The sequence below is a fragment of the Bos indicus x Bos taurus genome, chromosome 25 (assembly GCF_003369695.1).
Source record: "Bos indicus x Bos taurus breed Angus x Brahman F1 hybrid chromosome 25, Bos_hybrid_MaternalHap_v2.0, whole genome shotgun sequence".
Classification (NCBI taxonomy): domain Eukaryota; kingdom Metazoa; phylum Chordata; class Mammalia; order Artiodactyla; family Bovidae; genus Bos; species Bos indicus x Bos taurus.
The window spans coordinates 29,392,828-29,408,967 of record NC_040100.1 but is presented as its reverse complement, the minus strand read 5'-3'; the positions used below and the strand labels follow the sequence as shown (position 1 = coordinate 29,408,967).

Here is a 16,140-nt window from a genome sequence, read left to right as displayed (position 1 = left end):
TGTTATATCTTCAACTGTGTCTCTGCCCCTTTCTTTCTGTCTTCTCTTTCTGGTACTCCAATAATGTGACTGTTAGGACATTTGATGTCTCAGAGGTCTCTCAAACTGAACTCATTTTTCCCCACTTTGTTCAGCTTGCATGATTTCTCCTGTTCAGTCTTATAGTTTCTTGATCCATTCCTCTGTGGCATCTAATCTGTGGATTCCTTCTAGTGTATTTTTTTATTTCAGTTATTATATTCTTCAGCTCTATTTTGTTCTTCTTTATAATTTCTAACTCTGTTAAACTTCTCATTGCGTTCATCCATTTTTGTCTCAAGTTTTTTGAGCATCCTTATGAGTACTGGCGGAGAAGGCAATGGCACCCCACTCCAGTACTCTTGCCTGGAAAATCCCTTGGACAGAGGAGCCTGGTAGGCTGCAGTCTGTGGGGTCGATAGAGTCGGACACGACTGAGCGACTTCATTTTCACTTTTCACTTTCATGCATTGGAGAAGGAAATGGCAACCCACTCCAGTGTTCTTGCCTGGAGAATCCCAGGGACGGGGGAGCCTGGTGGGCTGCCATCCATGGGGTTGCACAGAGTTGGACACGACTGAAGCGACTTAGCAGCAGCAGCATGAGTACTGGCAACCCACTCCAGTACTCTTCTTGCTTGGAAAATCCCATGGACAGAGAAGCCTGGTAGGCTGCAGTCCATGGGGTCACTAAGAGTTGGACACGACTGAGCGACTTCACTTTCACTTTTCACTTTCATGCACTGGAGAAGGAAAGGAAATGGCAACCCACTCCAGTGTTCTTGCCTGGAGAATCCCAGGGACGGCAGAGCCTGGTGGGCTGCCATCTATGGGGTCACACAGAGTCGGACAGGACTGAAGCGACTTAACAGTAACAACATGAGGTACCCTTTACTGCCTATCAGATAGATAGATTGTCTCAATCTTGCTTAGTTCTTCTGGAGTTTTGTCTTGTTCCTTCATTTGTAGCACATTCCTCTGTTGCCTCTTTTGGCCTAATTTTGTTATTTGTGTCTATGTTTGGTAGGTTGGTTACATTATCTGATCTTGGAGAAGTGACGTTAAGTAAGAGATATCCTTTACAGCTACATGCCCTAGGGCCCTCTATGTGGGCTTCATGGGCCCTTCTGTTGTGGCGAGTCAAACAGTACAGGCATGATGGTAGAGGTGATTGGCCCCTGACCTGATCGCTTGTCTGGCCTTGCCTGGTATGGAGGCTGCCAGGCACTGATAAGTGGGACCGCGTCCTGACATGGCTGGATGCACAGACCAAGGAGCCCTGGTGCTGGTGGGCAGGGCGGGGTCACAGGGTGGCTGGCTGCAGGGCCTAGGCTTCCTGGATGTGGTATCATCTGCCCAGGTGGGCAGCCTGGGCCCAGGGCTAGTGCTGGAGATGGGGCTGGATCCCAAGGCAGCTGGTTGAAAGGCCTAAGGTGTCCCATAGCTGCTGGCATAGGCTGGTGGGCAGAACCAGTGCCCAGGAGGTTCCTAGGGCTGGTCCCCACCCACTCATGGGTGAGGCTGGGCCCAGGAGCTTGTGCCAACCCACTGATAGGCAAGACCAGGTCCTAGAGCTAGTGCTGGCTCACTGGTAGGCCAAGATCCTGGGGTCTCTGGTTATGGGGCCTGGAGGTCCTGGAGTTGGTCCTCCTGGTGGCCAGGGCCAAGTCCTAGTGTAATAACCTACAGGGAGGACTCCAGAATGGTGCTTACCAGCACCGGTGTCCTCAGGGAAGAATGAATTCCCTGGAACGGCTGTTGTTGTGTCTGTACCCGCAGGATGAGCCCCGTTGCCTCATGCCTCTCTGAGGGGCTTTCTAGGATCAGCAAGTAAGTCTGACTCAAGCTCTTTTCAAATTCCTCTTTCTGCCCTGGATCTTGGAGTGTGTGAGATTTTGTGAGCACTCTTTGAAAGTAAAGTCACTGTTTCCTTCAAAGCCAAGTGTTCTGGGGTCTCTTCTTCCCAGTGCAGGACCCCCAGGCTGGGAAACAGTGCAAACCCAGTACTCCTTGCGGAGAACCTCTGCATTGTGATTATCCTCCTGTCTGTGGGTCACCTCCCCAGGGGTCACCGCCACCTCTCCTCCTTATGTTGTGTTTCCTTCTTTGTATCTTTAGTTGTTGAAGATCTTTTGCTTCTTTAGGTCATTGTCATGGATAGATACTTTAAACAGTTGTAATTTGTAAATAGTAATTTTGTTTGTAATTCTGTTGTGCCCATGGGAGGAGGTGAGCTAAGGGCCCATGCTATTTATTCAAAATATAGTTTAGTGCATTTATTGCATTTGTATTCAAATTTGGGTGTTCCTGGATCCTTGCAGATTTCATTAATTTATTTTTTTGACTATCTGATGTATTAACAAACAGAAAAAAATCTATTTCTGCTTTATTGACTATGCCAAAGCCTTTGACTATATGGATCACAATAAACTGTGGAAAATTCTGAAAGACATGGGAATATAAGACCACCTGACCCGCCTCTTGAGGAACCTGTATGCAGGTTAGGAAGCAACAGTTAGAACTGGACATGGAACAACAGACTGGTTCCAAATAGGAAAAGGAGTACATCAAGGCTGTATATTGTCACCCTGCTTATTTAACTTATATGCAAAGTACATCATGAGAAATGCTGGGCTGGAAGAAGCACAAGCTGGAATCAAGATTGCTGGGAGAAATATCAATAACCTCAGATATGCAGATGACACCATCCTTATGGCAGAAAGTGAAGAACTAAGAGCATCTTGATGAAAGTGAAAGAAGAGAGTGAAAAAAGTTGGCTTTTAAAGCTCAACATTCAGAAAACTAAGATCATGGCATCTGGTCCTATTACTTCGTGGCAAATAGATGGGGAAACAGTGTCAGACTTTTATTTTTTTGAGCTCCAAAATCACTGCAGATGGTGACTGCAGCCATGAAATTAAAAGATGCTTACTCCTTGGAAGGAAAGTTATGACCAACCTAGATAGCATATTCAAAAGCAGAGACATTACTTTGCCAACAAAGGTCCGTCTAGTTAAGGCTATGGTTTTTCCAGTAGTCATGTATGAATGTGAGAGTTGGAGAATAAAGAAAGCTGAGCGCCAAAGAATTGATGCTTTTGAACTGTGGTGTTGGAGAAGACTCTTGAGAGTCCCTTGGACTGCAAGGAGATCCAACCAGTCCATCCTAAAGGAGATCAATCCTGAATATTCATTGGTAGGACTGATGTTGAAGCTGAAACTCCAACACTTTGGCCACCTGATGCAAAGAGCTGACTCATTTGTAAGGACCCTGATGCTGGGAAAGATTGAGGGCGGGAGGAGACGGGGATGATAGACGATGAGATGGTTGGATGGCATCACTGACTCAATGGACATGAAACTCCAGGAGTTGGTGATGGACAAGGAGGCCTGGTGTGCTGCAGAGTCCATGGGGTCACAAAGAGTCGGACACGACTGAGTGACTGAAGTAAAGTCAAAACTATGTGACCCCATGGACTATACAGTCCATGGAATTCTCCAGGCCAGAATGCTGGAGTGGATAGCCATTCCCTTCTCCAGGGGATTTTCCTTCAACCCAGGGATTGAACTCAGGTCTCCCACATTGCAGGGGATTCTCTGCCAACTGAGCCACCAGGGAAGCCCATATGCCAGAAGTTATTTACTACAGCAATTTGTTTGTAACTGCTTAAGATTGGAAACAACTTAAATGCCCACACACAGGAGAATGGCTGAATAAACTGTGGTACATCCACATCATGAATATGACACGGCTGTAAAAAGGACCAAGGAAGAGCTCCATGAACTGATACCAGAAGATCTTCAGAGTTTAAGTGGGGGAAAAAAGCAAACAATGAAACAGTAGCAGTGTTACTTCTTATTTAAAAGAGAAGGGAAAGTAATAAAATGTGTACTTATAGCTCTGGAGAAGGAAATGGCAACCCACTCCAGTACTCTTGCCTGGAGAATCCCAGGACGGAGGAGCCTGGTCGGCTGCAGTCTGGGGTCGCACAGAGTTGGACGTGACTGAAGCAGCTTAGCAGCAGCAGCAGCATACTTACAGCTGATTCAGGAGAGAAAAAAATGAAAGGAAGGGTAAACTAGAACCTAATGAGATTAATCACCTTTCGTGGTTAAGATTTAGGGGATGACAGTGGGATGCGAGAGAGAAGCAGGCAGCAGCACATTTCTGAGAACATTGCTTTTGGTATAGTTTTGACTTTCAGAACCTTGTTAATATAGCACATACTCAAAAGAATAAAATCTGCAAGGATGAGGGAACACCCAAATTTGAATACAAACACAATAAATGCACTCAACTATTTTTCAAATAAATAACATGGACCTTCAGCTACCATTTTATAATGTTGGAGGTATATAATTAAGGTAAATTCCTAGATATGGAATTGCTGAGTCAAAGGTAAATGCTTTTGTAGTTTTGTTAGATATTGCTAAATTCCTCTTTCAAAGGGCTGTACCAGTTTCCATTCCAATTAACAATGTGTGAGAATGTTTATTTCCCCGCAGCCACACCTACAGAATGTGTTGTCATACTTTTTTGCCATCTGGTATTTTGATGTAATTTTAATTGCATTTCTCTAATTATAAGTAAGTTTGAACATCTTTTCATATGTGTAACAGCCATTTTACAATCTTTTTTTTTTTTAGAAGAATGTGAATTTTCTGTTCATTTCTCTGTCAGGTTTTTAAACTTTAATTTTTAAAGAACTATGTATTGAAGCAATTAGCTCTTCCTCTTCAGTATTTTTGTTGTGTTTTGCACATGGCCAAAATTTATCACTTTTCTTTTTATTGTATTTGGATACAAAGTCATAGAAAACTTTTCATTATGTCCAAGGGTCATCAATATTTAAAGTACTCAGGGGTTGATTTTTTTTTAGCGTTTTCATTCCTTATCTTCTTGGAGCTTATTTTTATCTAATCAGACTCTTTCTCCCTCCTCTGTGTGGCCTTTGTGTGTGTGTGTTTTCCCAGTTCCCCTCGGGTGTTTTTACTTTTTCCAGATGTACTTAGATATCAACTTGTCTAGCTCCATTAAAAAGCCTTGTGATATTTTCATTGAAATTGCATTAAATGTGTAAATTTACTTAGTGAAAGCAAACATTTTTATGATGTGGTATTATCTTATCCATGAACAAGGACTGTCTGTGTGTTCAAGCCTACTTAAAGGTTTTTTCTAATTTTTGCAAATTGCTTATTAAGCTAATTCAGAGTTTTTGTCTTTTTGCTATTATTAATGAAGTTTTCTCTACTATTATGGTCTCTAACCACTTGTTTATATATCTGAAGGCTATTGGTTTCTGTATGTGTTTGAATTCACCCTACTTGGAGTTTGCCAGGTTTCTTAAATCTGAAAATTTATGTATTTCATCAGATTTGGGAAATTTTCAAGCATTATATTTGCAGTTATGTTTTATGCCTTGTTCTATCTCTACCCTACTGAAACTCCAGCTGCACAGAACCTTATGATATCATCTCATGGGTCACGTGGGTTCCCGTTCTTTGTTTTCTTTATTCTTTTTTTTTCTCTAAGGCACATAATTTATTTTCATTCGTTAATTTGTATTGATACTATGATTTATGGATTTGAAATTTTTTCTGCTCACTGCTTTAAATATGTGCCATAATTTCTGACTATACCCAAAGAACTGTCCTTTTTAAAACAACTTTCATTTCATTTTGTGGTTTTCCTCTTTTCTGTGAACTAATTAGAAGACGTTATTAATTTCCAAGTAGATAAGCCTTTTTAATTTTTTACTTTATGAATAATTTTTAGCATTATTACACTGACATCAGAATGTTGTTTATAGTATTTTTCATGTTAGGGAATTCACTCAAGTGTTTTTGTGACCTAATATGTGATTGTCTTTTGAACAGTCCATGTGTTCTGTGACGGTGTCTTCACTGTCATTGGGTGTGAAGTTGACTATATAGCAGTGAGATCTTACTGATGATGCTGTTTGGCCTTATATACCCTTACTTATTTTTTGTCTGCCTAATCTGTCTTTTCCTGAGGTTGGGAGATTAAAGTCTCCTGTTATTTGCATGTTTTGTCTGTGTCACATTGCATCTCCTGTCCTTTTTGTTTTATAACAGTAGTTATGTTTGTTTTGTATTATACACAGTCACAGTGATTATCATCTCATTGTTGATCATGGCTTTTAGCAGTAAAAGATATCCTTTGTCACATAAAACATTTTTTACTTGAGTTTTATATTTTCTATGTTCAGGATCATTCCCACTTCACCATCTTCATCTGTAACACACCTCAGTCCACCAAAATCCTGTGGGCGCATCACAGTGCACCAGGTCACACCAGTACCACATGTGTGAGGTATCATGCAGTTATTATACATGAGACTTATTTATTTCATTGGTTTGTTGGTTTTTTGTTTTAAGATTCTCTAGGATAATTCTGCTGTTCAGTTGTTTTCAGAGTTCAGACACCCAGGTAAATAATCTTCTATTGCATTAAAATTTTGCAAATAGTAGAGAGACTGTTTCAGAGTTGTTGTGTTACATAAAGGAATTCGTCTGTTTTCACAAGTGCCATTGCCTTTATAAAATAACAACAACAAATTTATTGAAATCTAACTAAATACAATAAATTGCACAGATTTAAAGTATTCAACTTGAGAAATTTTCATTTCACTGTAATCAGGACAGCATTTTCATCACCCTTAAAAACTTCCTCATGCCACTTTGTAATCTTTCTTCTTTCCACCAGTCTTCAGGCAACCACTGATCTGCTTTTTTGCCTCTATAGGTTAGTTTGCATTTTCTAGAATTTTTTTTGTAAATGGAATCATGTATACATGTGTTCTTTTTTTGTTTGTCTTCTTTGCTTCAGCCTAGTAATTTTGAGATTTATCCATATTGTTGTTATTCTTTTTTATTGATGGTTAGTATTCCATTGTATGGATACACCAAAATTTACTTACTCATTTACCTATGTATTGATGGTTATTTGCAATTTATAACTATTACAGATAAAGCTATGAATAAAGTTCTGTTGAAGAAACCATAGTTTTGAAAGCTAAGCATACACCTACTATATGACCAAGCCTTTATTCAAATGAAAGGAGAATAATTACCTACACAAAGGTTTATTAAAAAAAATGTTCATGACAGAATTATTCATAGTATCTCAAAGCTGAAGACTACCCAAATGTCCACTGACAGATGAATGGATAAACAAAATGCAGTCTATCCATACAGTAAATTATTGCTCGGTAATAGAAAGGAACCAACTGCTGATGTATGCAGCACCGTGGATGACTCTCAGAATTGTTATGCTTAGTGTAAGAACTCAAACACAGGAGACCACATGGTATAAGATTTCATTTTCTTGCAATTCTGGAAATACGAACTATCCCATAGTGATAGAGAGCAGATCAGTGATTCCTGAAGCAGAAGGATGTACTGCAGAGGCGCAAGAAGAAATTTTGGAAATGATGACAGTGTTCCATACCTCAAGTGGGACCGCGGCTTCACCTGTATAAAACTCATCAAATCACACACTTTCATTGGACGTATCTGACTGTCTTTATACCTCGGTAATCTTGATTTTTAAATTCCTGTCAGACACAACCAAGACAGAACAGGTAGTTTCCATTGTTAGTTTCCTGTAAGGAAGATGCTTGTCAACTAGCCTGGACTACTGAGTGTAAGAGTTAGAAAGAAATGTGACCATGTGACGTGGTTTAAACATTGGGATAGATCTCATAGGGACAAAAAGGTGAGTGAGATCCAGTTGCAGCTTTTAAAGACGGGAAAGTTTACTAAAATGGGGCAAGGGGTATCAAGAATGGGAAGAGCATCCAGACGTGCTGAGAGAAAGCCCGGCGGAGCACCCGCTGCCCCAGAGGAGTTCCCTCCGGCTCTTCCAACGAGAACTGTTTACATGGAGATACTTGCTGTTCATGAATACACTTGATTGTCAAGGATTAAGACCTGTGGAACAGTTTTTACTTTTCTAATTAAATTTTTGGCTTAAAAAAATTTGTTTTCAGCCAAGTTTATGTGAGAAAATTAATCCCTACAGATGTGATTAGAGTGAGTCTTTACTCAGTTCTCCCAAGGATGACATAGCTCATACCGTTTTAGACAACAGGAGAGAAGTTAGTTTCATACAGTGGATGCCTTTGTGCATTAGGGCTTAATTCTCTTGCAGACCTCACTGAGAAAAGCTAGTAGTCTGCATATGTACTGCCTAGGTTACAGATCTCTCCTCTACTCCTTACAAGCTTTGTAGCTGGACAAGTTACTTCACCTCTCCATGCTTCAGTATAAAAAAGACAGTAGTAGCCAGCAGAGAAGGCAATGGCACCCCACTCCAGTACACTTGCCTGGAAAATCCCATGGACAGAGGAGCCTGGTGGGCTGCAGCCCATGGGGTCGCTAAGAGTCGGACACGACTGAGTGACTTCCCTTTCACTTTTCACTTTCATGCATTGGAGAAGGAAATGGCAACCCACTCCAGTGTTCTTGCCTGGAGAATCCCAGGGACGGGGGAGCCTGGTGGGCTGCCATCTATGGGGTCACACAGAGTTGGATACAACTGAAGCAACTTAGCAGCAGTAGCAGCAGCAGTAGCCAGAGTTATTGGAAAGAGTACACTGAGTGGGGGTATGTGAAATGCTTAGCACCATGTGGAAATGCAGTGCTTCGGTGCACAATAAATGATATACAAACAAGAGTGACCAACATCATCATCTTTTTTATTCATGAAGGCGGAGTCCTCCCATGATAGGTATCATGAGTCTTCAGATATGACTCTTTGGTGTTGTTGAGAGACATCCTGAAAAGCTTCTGAAAGAGATTAATACTGGAGTTAGTTCCTGCTCGGGTACAGTCTCCATGGGCAGATGTCAGAATTTCAGATGGAAAAGCTTGAGCAAAGACAAGGAAGTCTCAGAGCCTGTCGGGGTATAAGCAGTTTGATTCAGCTGAAGCACAGGAGCGTGTTCAGGGTTAATAATGCTACTTAGGAAAGTGAGAAACAAAGTGGTGATGGCTTTGAATGCCAAGCTAAGAAGTGGAGGCTGAATTAGGTTGGTAGGGAGAGGCCTGGATGAATGTGGGTCAGTTGAGTGACATTGTTTTATTTATCCAAGCAGCATCGATGGAGCAGTCAGTGAGCCAGGCACTGGGACTGTGCAGATGAGTGAGACAGCAAGCATTGGTTTTTAAGTGCATTGTTTGGAGCTAGATTATGTGAGGTCTAGGCTAAGCCCATTGCTTGTCTTTAAAAAAAAAAAAAAATCTTTGTTTTTCCAGAAAAGCCTATCTTATAAAATTAGAGATGATTTCATCCTGAGTATAGCATATAATCTTAACATCAAGGGTATTCTAGCTGCCGAGGGAAAACTCATTTAGGATCTGCTATTCAGAAAGCAAGAATTGCCTAAATCTGAGATAGGGTATATGTGTTCCTCATGCAGTGGTGGGTGTTTAGCATTGATGGGTGATGCCAGTGAAGTCTCAGTGGGCACAACAGATCGTCAAGGAGAAGTTCCATTCACTGATCACAGTTTTGTAAGTAGGTGGGAGAGAAATGAAATCCTAAATAAAGTGTCTGGTTTCTCCTCTGCTAGAAAAAAAGATTGCTTTTTCCTCAAAGACAGGAGGTGGGATGGGAGTGGTAAGGTGAAGCGCAGCATATGTCTGAAGCCCGTAATATTCATAAATCTAGTAGCCCAAGTTACTTGCTGACAAAGGTGTAAGGGTAGTTAGGTAGTGTGGCCTTGAGGAAAATGGAGACGCTCTGGAACAGTGGTGCAGACAATTCAGAGTCAATAAGAGATAAAGGGAACATCTTGGAGCAGGCGTGAGGGCATGGCATGGTTTTATATTGAATTTGGAGAGTCCTCCTGCTTCCTTAATTTCTCAAGCCCTTCTTGGTGTCATTACCACTTTTTATCATGACTCCCAAGATGGCAAAATAGGATCCCCATTCAAATTAGATAAACAAAGACAAATGCTTCCTTCTCACCTCAGGATAATGCTGTGGAAGCCAAGCCACAGAGAACGTGGGCCCCTTCTCCCCATTTGAGTTACATGGTGAAGCAGCGGTTCACAAACTTAAGAAATGTACTGACCCTTTAAGAACAGTTAGTAGATGACTTAATTTTTACTAGTGTAGTGTTTCAGAATTAGGTACAACTGTAAAAGAAGTTTAAAACTCCTTGTGCTTAGTAGCACTTGCACAGCTACAAAACAAGAACACTTCTGTATGTTATTTACAGAAATCTGCAAAGCTAATGAAATTCAAATCGGTATTAATTTACTGTGACACGTGCATTTTTGCATAAATGTGACTGCTGCTGGACATGAGGCCGCGGTGCCCCAGCACCCTGGCAGGAGCTGGGAGCCTGCGCTGCCTGCTTGCACAGCAGCCCACTTCTCCCCCCGCGCCTCTGTCAGACCACTGCAGGCTGCCAGCATTCTGCCTTCTCTAGGCCTGATCGTGTCATCACCGCAAGGTCCAGCTCTCTTTACTTTTCATTCTTACATGGCAACACTTGATTCTTTTCTCAGGGTTAACAAAATGAAAACACGAAATTTTTACATTTTCCACAAAGGACTCATCCAAGAAGACAACTTGGATTCCTAAAACTATGTCCCAGGGTTTGTTCTACTCACTTCTCAGAGCCGGTGGCTCACGACTTGGCTGAGATTAGACACCTGGAGTGGGTTTTCGATTTCATTATTCCAGTTAAGTGGAAAAATATCAGCAGTGTTCGCTGCATGTATAAAAACCTTTCAAATTTAATCTAATACATGAAATCTCAAATAGTGGAAGGACACCAGAAGGTATTAAGTGCCAAACCAAAAAATGATGAACTTTATCTGCATCCTGCTGCAGCCTCAGAGGGTGGGGTTGGAAAACAGAATGTGGTGTGGTGGTTGCTGGGGTGTGTGTTGGAGGGGGCAGGGTGGTTTGCTGGGGGGTGTGTGTGGGTATGTGTGTGTTTTTGCTGGAGAAACCCTACACTTAGCAGACAAGGAGCCATGGGGGAAGCAGACAAAGGAGATCATTCCAAAAGTGAGCCCCAAAAGACTCCACCGTTTGGCAAGTGCCTATCGTGCCTGTCCTAGGAATTTTATATGCATTTTCCCCTGATTTTTATAATCACAGAAAACAGCTACTGCTGTTATCATCGTTAATGCACTTCTATAGATGAGGCAGCCCCAGCACAATGATGTTACCACTTTTCTAAGATCTCGCAGATTTCAACAGCCGAATTTTGTTTAACTCTGAAGTCGTGTTCCTTCCCCAAAACCATCCTGCCTCTAACCTTCATAAAATCCATATGTGATCTTATCCTCCTCCTGAAATCAAATTACCAATTTTTCTTAATATATGCCTCTGAAAAATTACACGTAAATTTAGTAAAAAGAAAAAACCCACAAGGTTTCACTTTTGGTAAAAAAGAATGTTGGAGTGAGGAAACCAGGATTAAGGATATGTGTTCACCAGCAGAGCAACTTGAAAACACATCATTTCATAGCTAAACTGCACTTTTTTTTAATAAACCAAATATCAATATGCGTTTCCCTCAGAGCTGCTGAGGGTCATAAAGACCCTCAAAGTCCTGCTAAATTTACTTGTGATCTAAAAACCATTGTCACAGATGGTGAACATTTGTTATTCTCTCATTGAGGGTTTCCTGCACACAGTTCATTCTTATTGTTATTCTTATTACTTGTTTTTTTCCCTCAACAAAAAGGAAAAACTGGCTTTTTTTCTCATACATTAAGCATTCTCAACAGAAGTGAAAAATGGCTCTTGGAAGATGGGCCAAAAAAAAGTATTTTTTAATATATAATGTACAGATAATATATAATGTACAGGGGCTTCCCTGATAGCTCAGTTGGAAAAGAATCCACCTGCAATGCAGGAGACCCCAGTTTGATTCCTGGGTTGGGAAGATCCGTTAGAAAAGGGATAGGCTACCCACTCCAATATTCTTTTGGCTCCGCTGCTAAAGAATCTGCCTGCAATGTGGAAGACTTGGGTTAAGCCCCTGTGTTCGGAAGATCCCCTGGAGAAGGGAAAAACTTCACACTCCAGTATTCTCGCCTGGAGAATTCCATAGACTGGGTAGGCCATGGCGTCACAAAGAGTTGGACACGACTAAGCAATTTTCACTAATGTACAGATATACATAGAGCATATAAATGTATACAGTGAATCTGTGGTGTTAAAGTTTCAAGGAAAAGTGATTAGGAAAACTTATATTTAAAAGGGTCAGGAGCTAAAATGTGGAAAAGATCGAGAAACACTGTGCTCATCAGTCTCTTTGTCGCAGGCGCGGACCTCGGCCCCACACAGGTCGTGACCATCTGGCCTTCACAGGGCCTGATCCTCTTCTCACTCCCCCTTCCATCTCTGCTAAACCCTCAAAGCTGTCGTCATCTCATTCTCCCTTACATTCCATAACTCAGTGTAAGGAGGTCTGCTTTAAAGAAATACAACCTAAGAACACTCTTGGTTGTGAATCTTCAGCCAGTTGTCTATCTGTATGTTTATAAAGTAACTCTCAGACTTAGAAGTAGAGAAAGGATTTGGATGACTTTCTTAAATCTGATAAAGTATATCCTGTCCTCTCTTGATTATCCTGATGAAGGATTTGGGCAGGAGGAGGCAAAGGGCCCCAGTCTCTGAGATGCAGTCAGAATACTGCCATTGGGTGGTGCCACTGTCCCGTGAGGACTCACCTGGAAAGAGCGAGGAAACCCCCAGTTGCCCTGCCCCACAGAAGGTTATCTCCCCTCAGCTTAAGCAGATGTTAGTCAGCAAAGTGTTACTGGTACAGTTCCAGTCGTGACAAACCTGGCCACATCTTCAGAGAGGATAAAACAAACACAGGAGGGAAGTGCTGTTCGTGCCAGTCCTGGCTGCTTTCTAGGATGGAAGAGTATGATAGGCACAGATTACAAACCCAGTGATTATTAGGCTGTTTGGCCCCTGGTGGCTCAGACGGTAAAGCGTCTGTCTGTAATACGGGAGACCCGGGTTTGAGCCCTGGGTTGGGAAGATCCCCTAGAGAAGGAAATGGCAACCCACTCCAGTACTATTGCCTGGAAAATCCCATGGACAGAGGAGCCTGGTAGGCTACGGTCTAAGGGGTCGCAAAGAGTCAGACACGACTTAGTGACTTCACTTTTTGGCCCTTTTGCAGTGTTGAGTTATGCTACCATACTTAGTTCTTCAAATCACTGATATTCTTTCAAAATCTTATTATCTTGGAAATGTCAGAAAAACGTATCCTTGTGAACAGTCATTTCTATAATCTCTTTGTATATGCAATGGATACAGTGTCCATGGATTTAAACAGTGGTAAAAATGAACAACTTTTAAGATATGTTGCCTGATTTCACAGGCAGCACTCTTAACTATCCTTGTTTACAAAAAATATTTTAAGTTATCAGGATTATCTACTTGGGCTTAATAATTATGAAATCATTGGGATTTACCATTTAATAATCATCTAAAATGTGATATTTTATTGTGGTATTTATAATGTTAAAAAGGAGAAAATTAGGGATTGTATATGCATCTCACTGAAAATATGGTATCTTGAGGGAAAAAACATAGGTGTCATCTGGACTGAAACTTTTCCTCCCTAAATGGTTCCAACCTGACTGACTGTGTCTCTACAAATGTCATGATACTGTGCTCAGACTGTGCAAAAGAAGCCCCAGAGTGCCCACATGTGATTCAGTGAATGGCCCCCTGCGTACCTGTTCCAAAGAACCAGGAGGTGGAAGACAAGAAGACGAGCATCCTCCTCAATCCCGGGGCCCAGAATGCTGCAGAAGTACACGCAGTCTTTAGCGGTCTCCTTGCGTTCTGCTGCTAATTACTTTACTCATTACTTTTGAATGTGTTTTACGTTGGGGGAACATTAACACCCTCAGGTTTTTCCTTATTGAAGCATAGCATCATCACACTGATGGTCTTTTTTGTCAGCAGTTTTATAAGCGTATGTTGACTCTGCCAAGTTTTTGTGTAGGTCCCTTGAGCCACGTTTGTTTCTGTTCTGATTCCCGGAAGCCTTTCTTGGATTGTTCCTAGTCTCAAGCCATACAGCTTTTCTCACGCTTATTAAATATCTATGCTTGGGGTAGTGGGAAAATTGACTTGATTTATGGTATTCTCTTTCATACTAAAACAACTCTTTTGAGTATAGACACAAACACTGTGGAAGCAGATTTATCATAGCCAAAGTGAATTAAGTCACTTATCATTTGAAGTTAAAAGCCACTTGTGACAATAGAGCCAAGTGCCACATGCTGATGATATAGCACATTTAGTAAAGAACAGGGCAGATGTATTGGAAAGCAGTCCACGTGACAACTGTGGTCCCTTCTTACCGGGCAGGAAAGCAAGTCTCCTTCCTCTCACCAGCCCTGATTTGATCGGAAAGACATTAAGTGGGGCTGAGCAAGGCAGCTGCCCTGTGGGAGTGGGGGCAGAAGTCCAGTGCAGGGCTTCAGAGCCTGTGGGCGGGGAGACATACCTCCCTGGGGTTTGGCCACAGCCGTGAATGGGGTGAATGGGGTGAATGGGGTATCCATGAGTGGGGTGGCAGAGACCCATGGGACAAGATCCTCACTATAGGAGGAGGACCCTACAAATATAGAAAAGAAGGAAACTGAGTTGACCCAGTGGGGTTGGATTGGAAGTGGAGGCATTGGGGTGAACTCATGGTTTTCAATATACATAAATAAATAAATAGATGTGCATACTTAAATATAGGTCTATATTTACATCTGTTAATAGTGAGACACATAAATACATTTATGCTTACACACACAGATACACATAAACTCAGACATAAATCCTACGTCTGACTCAGAAAAGGCCTGGGAATAATGACACCCAAATAGCATTGAGCACACCCAGAATTCACACCTTAGTTTCTCAACAGAGCAGGAAAAGTAAAAGGTGAGCTTGGAACATCTTAATACCAAAAAGTAAGAAAGTGTTCAAAGAACGATGAAATCAGAACAGTAAGAAACTGAAGCCAGCTCAAGGGGATTCCCATGGGCCAAATCTGAAATTATTTGAGCATCAAAATAAGGAATGATTGGAACATTTTATAACCCATTGAATAAAATTTGAATAGCTGAGTCCTTACTGTTATAAATAGATAACATAAACTGAATAAAGAGAATTTTTTCTTACAATAGGATGCACCACTAATAAATGTAGAAGGAATGATAGAATTTTCAAAACCATCATTTGTCAGTCATGCTAGTAATAAATAACTCAGCCCCGTGAAATCATTAATTACCAAGAGAAAAATTAATTTTTCAGTGAAGAAAGCTGGCCGTTGCCACTTTAACAAATCAATCAAGATAAACACCATCAGCTATCAGAGAAACTGAATTTGTCCCCTACCACCTAGTGGGATGGAAAGAACACACTGCTTCTATGGTATTCCTGCCAAAAATACTCCTGTTATGACTTGTATCTAATCTTGAAGACACATCAAAAGAACTGAGAGTAACTCTACCAAGTAACCACCCTGTAATCTTCAAAAGTCAAGAAAGAAACATTGAGAAAGATGGAAGAACTGTTCAAGATGGAAGAAAACTAAAGAGACTCAGACTCTGTGCCATATGTGATCCTGGCTTGGGTCCTTCTACTATAAAGGATGTCCTGACAACTGGCAGAATGTGAATGGAGTCCGTAGGTGGCAGTGATATGTCGGCATTAATTTCCTGATATTGATGGTCATATTGTGGTTCCTTTGGAGAATTAGCCTTGTTTGTAGGAATTACAGACCAGAGCACGTAGGGTAAAGAGCTATTGTGTCAGAGCCTCCTCGCAGATGGTTCATGGAAATAGGGCTCTTTGAATTTGAAATTATTTCAGATTTTTTAAAATAGCAAAATAAATGTCCTTTCAGGCCTACTCACTACTAGAGAAATTATTATTCCCTTTCAAAACTACAGAGGCAGACTTTTAATACAAATCTACAGCCAGAAAATATTTCCTTATTTTGAGATCTTTTATATTTATCAGATAAAAAATAATAAGTTTGCAGATGATCCCTAAGACTGTTTTCTGTTTTAACATACTAAATACACACACAAACATGGCCAATAAA

General features: G+C 41.2%; 1 protein-coding gene and 1 long non-coding RNA gene across 8 annotated transcripts in view; one reads left to right on the top strand and one right to left on the bottom strand.

The window, feature by feature from the left end:
* MRTFB (myocardin related transcription factor B) overlaps nt 1-16,140 on the top strand; it is a 213,264-nt gene that overhangs the window by 123,101 nt on the left and 74,023 nt on the right. The window lies entirely within an intron of this gene.
* Nucleotides 8,716-14,288, bottom strand: LOC113883571. The gene is made up of 3 exons (XR_003508683.1): nt 13,766-14,288; nt 12,855-12,926; nt 8,716-8,827 (listed from the first exon to the last, which is right to left on the bottom strand). It is a non-coding gene; the product is annotated as an uncharacterized LOC113883571 (long non-coding RNA).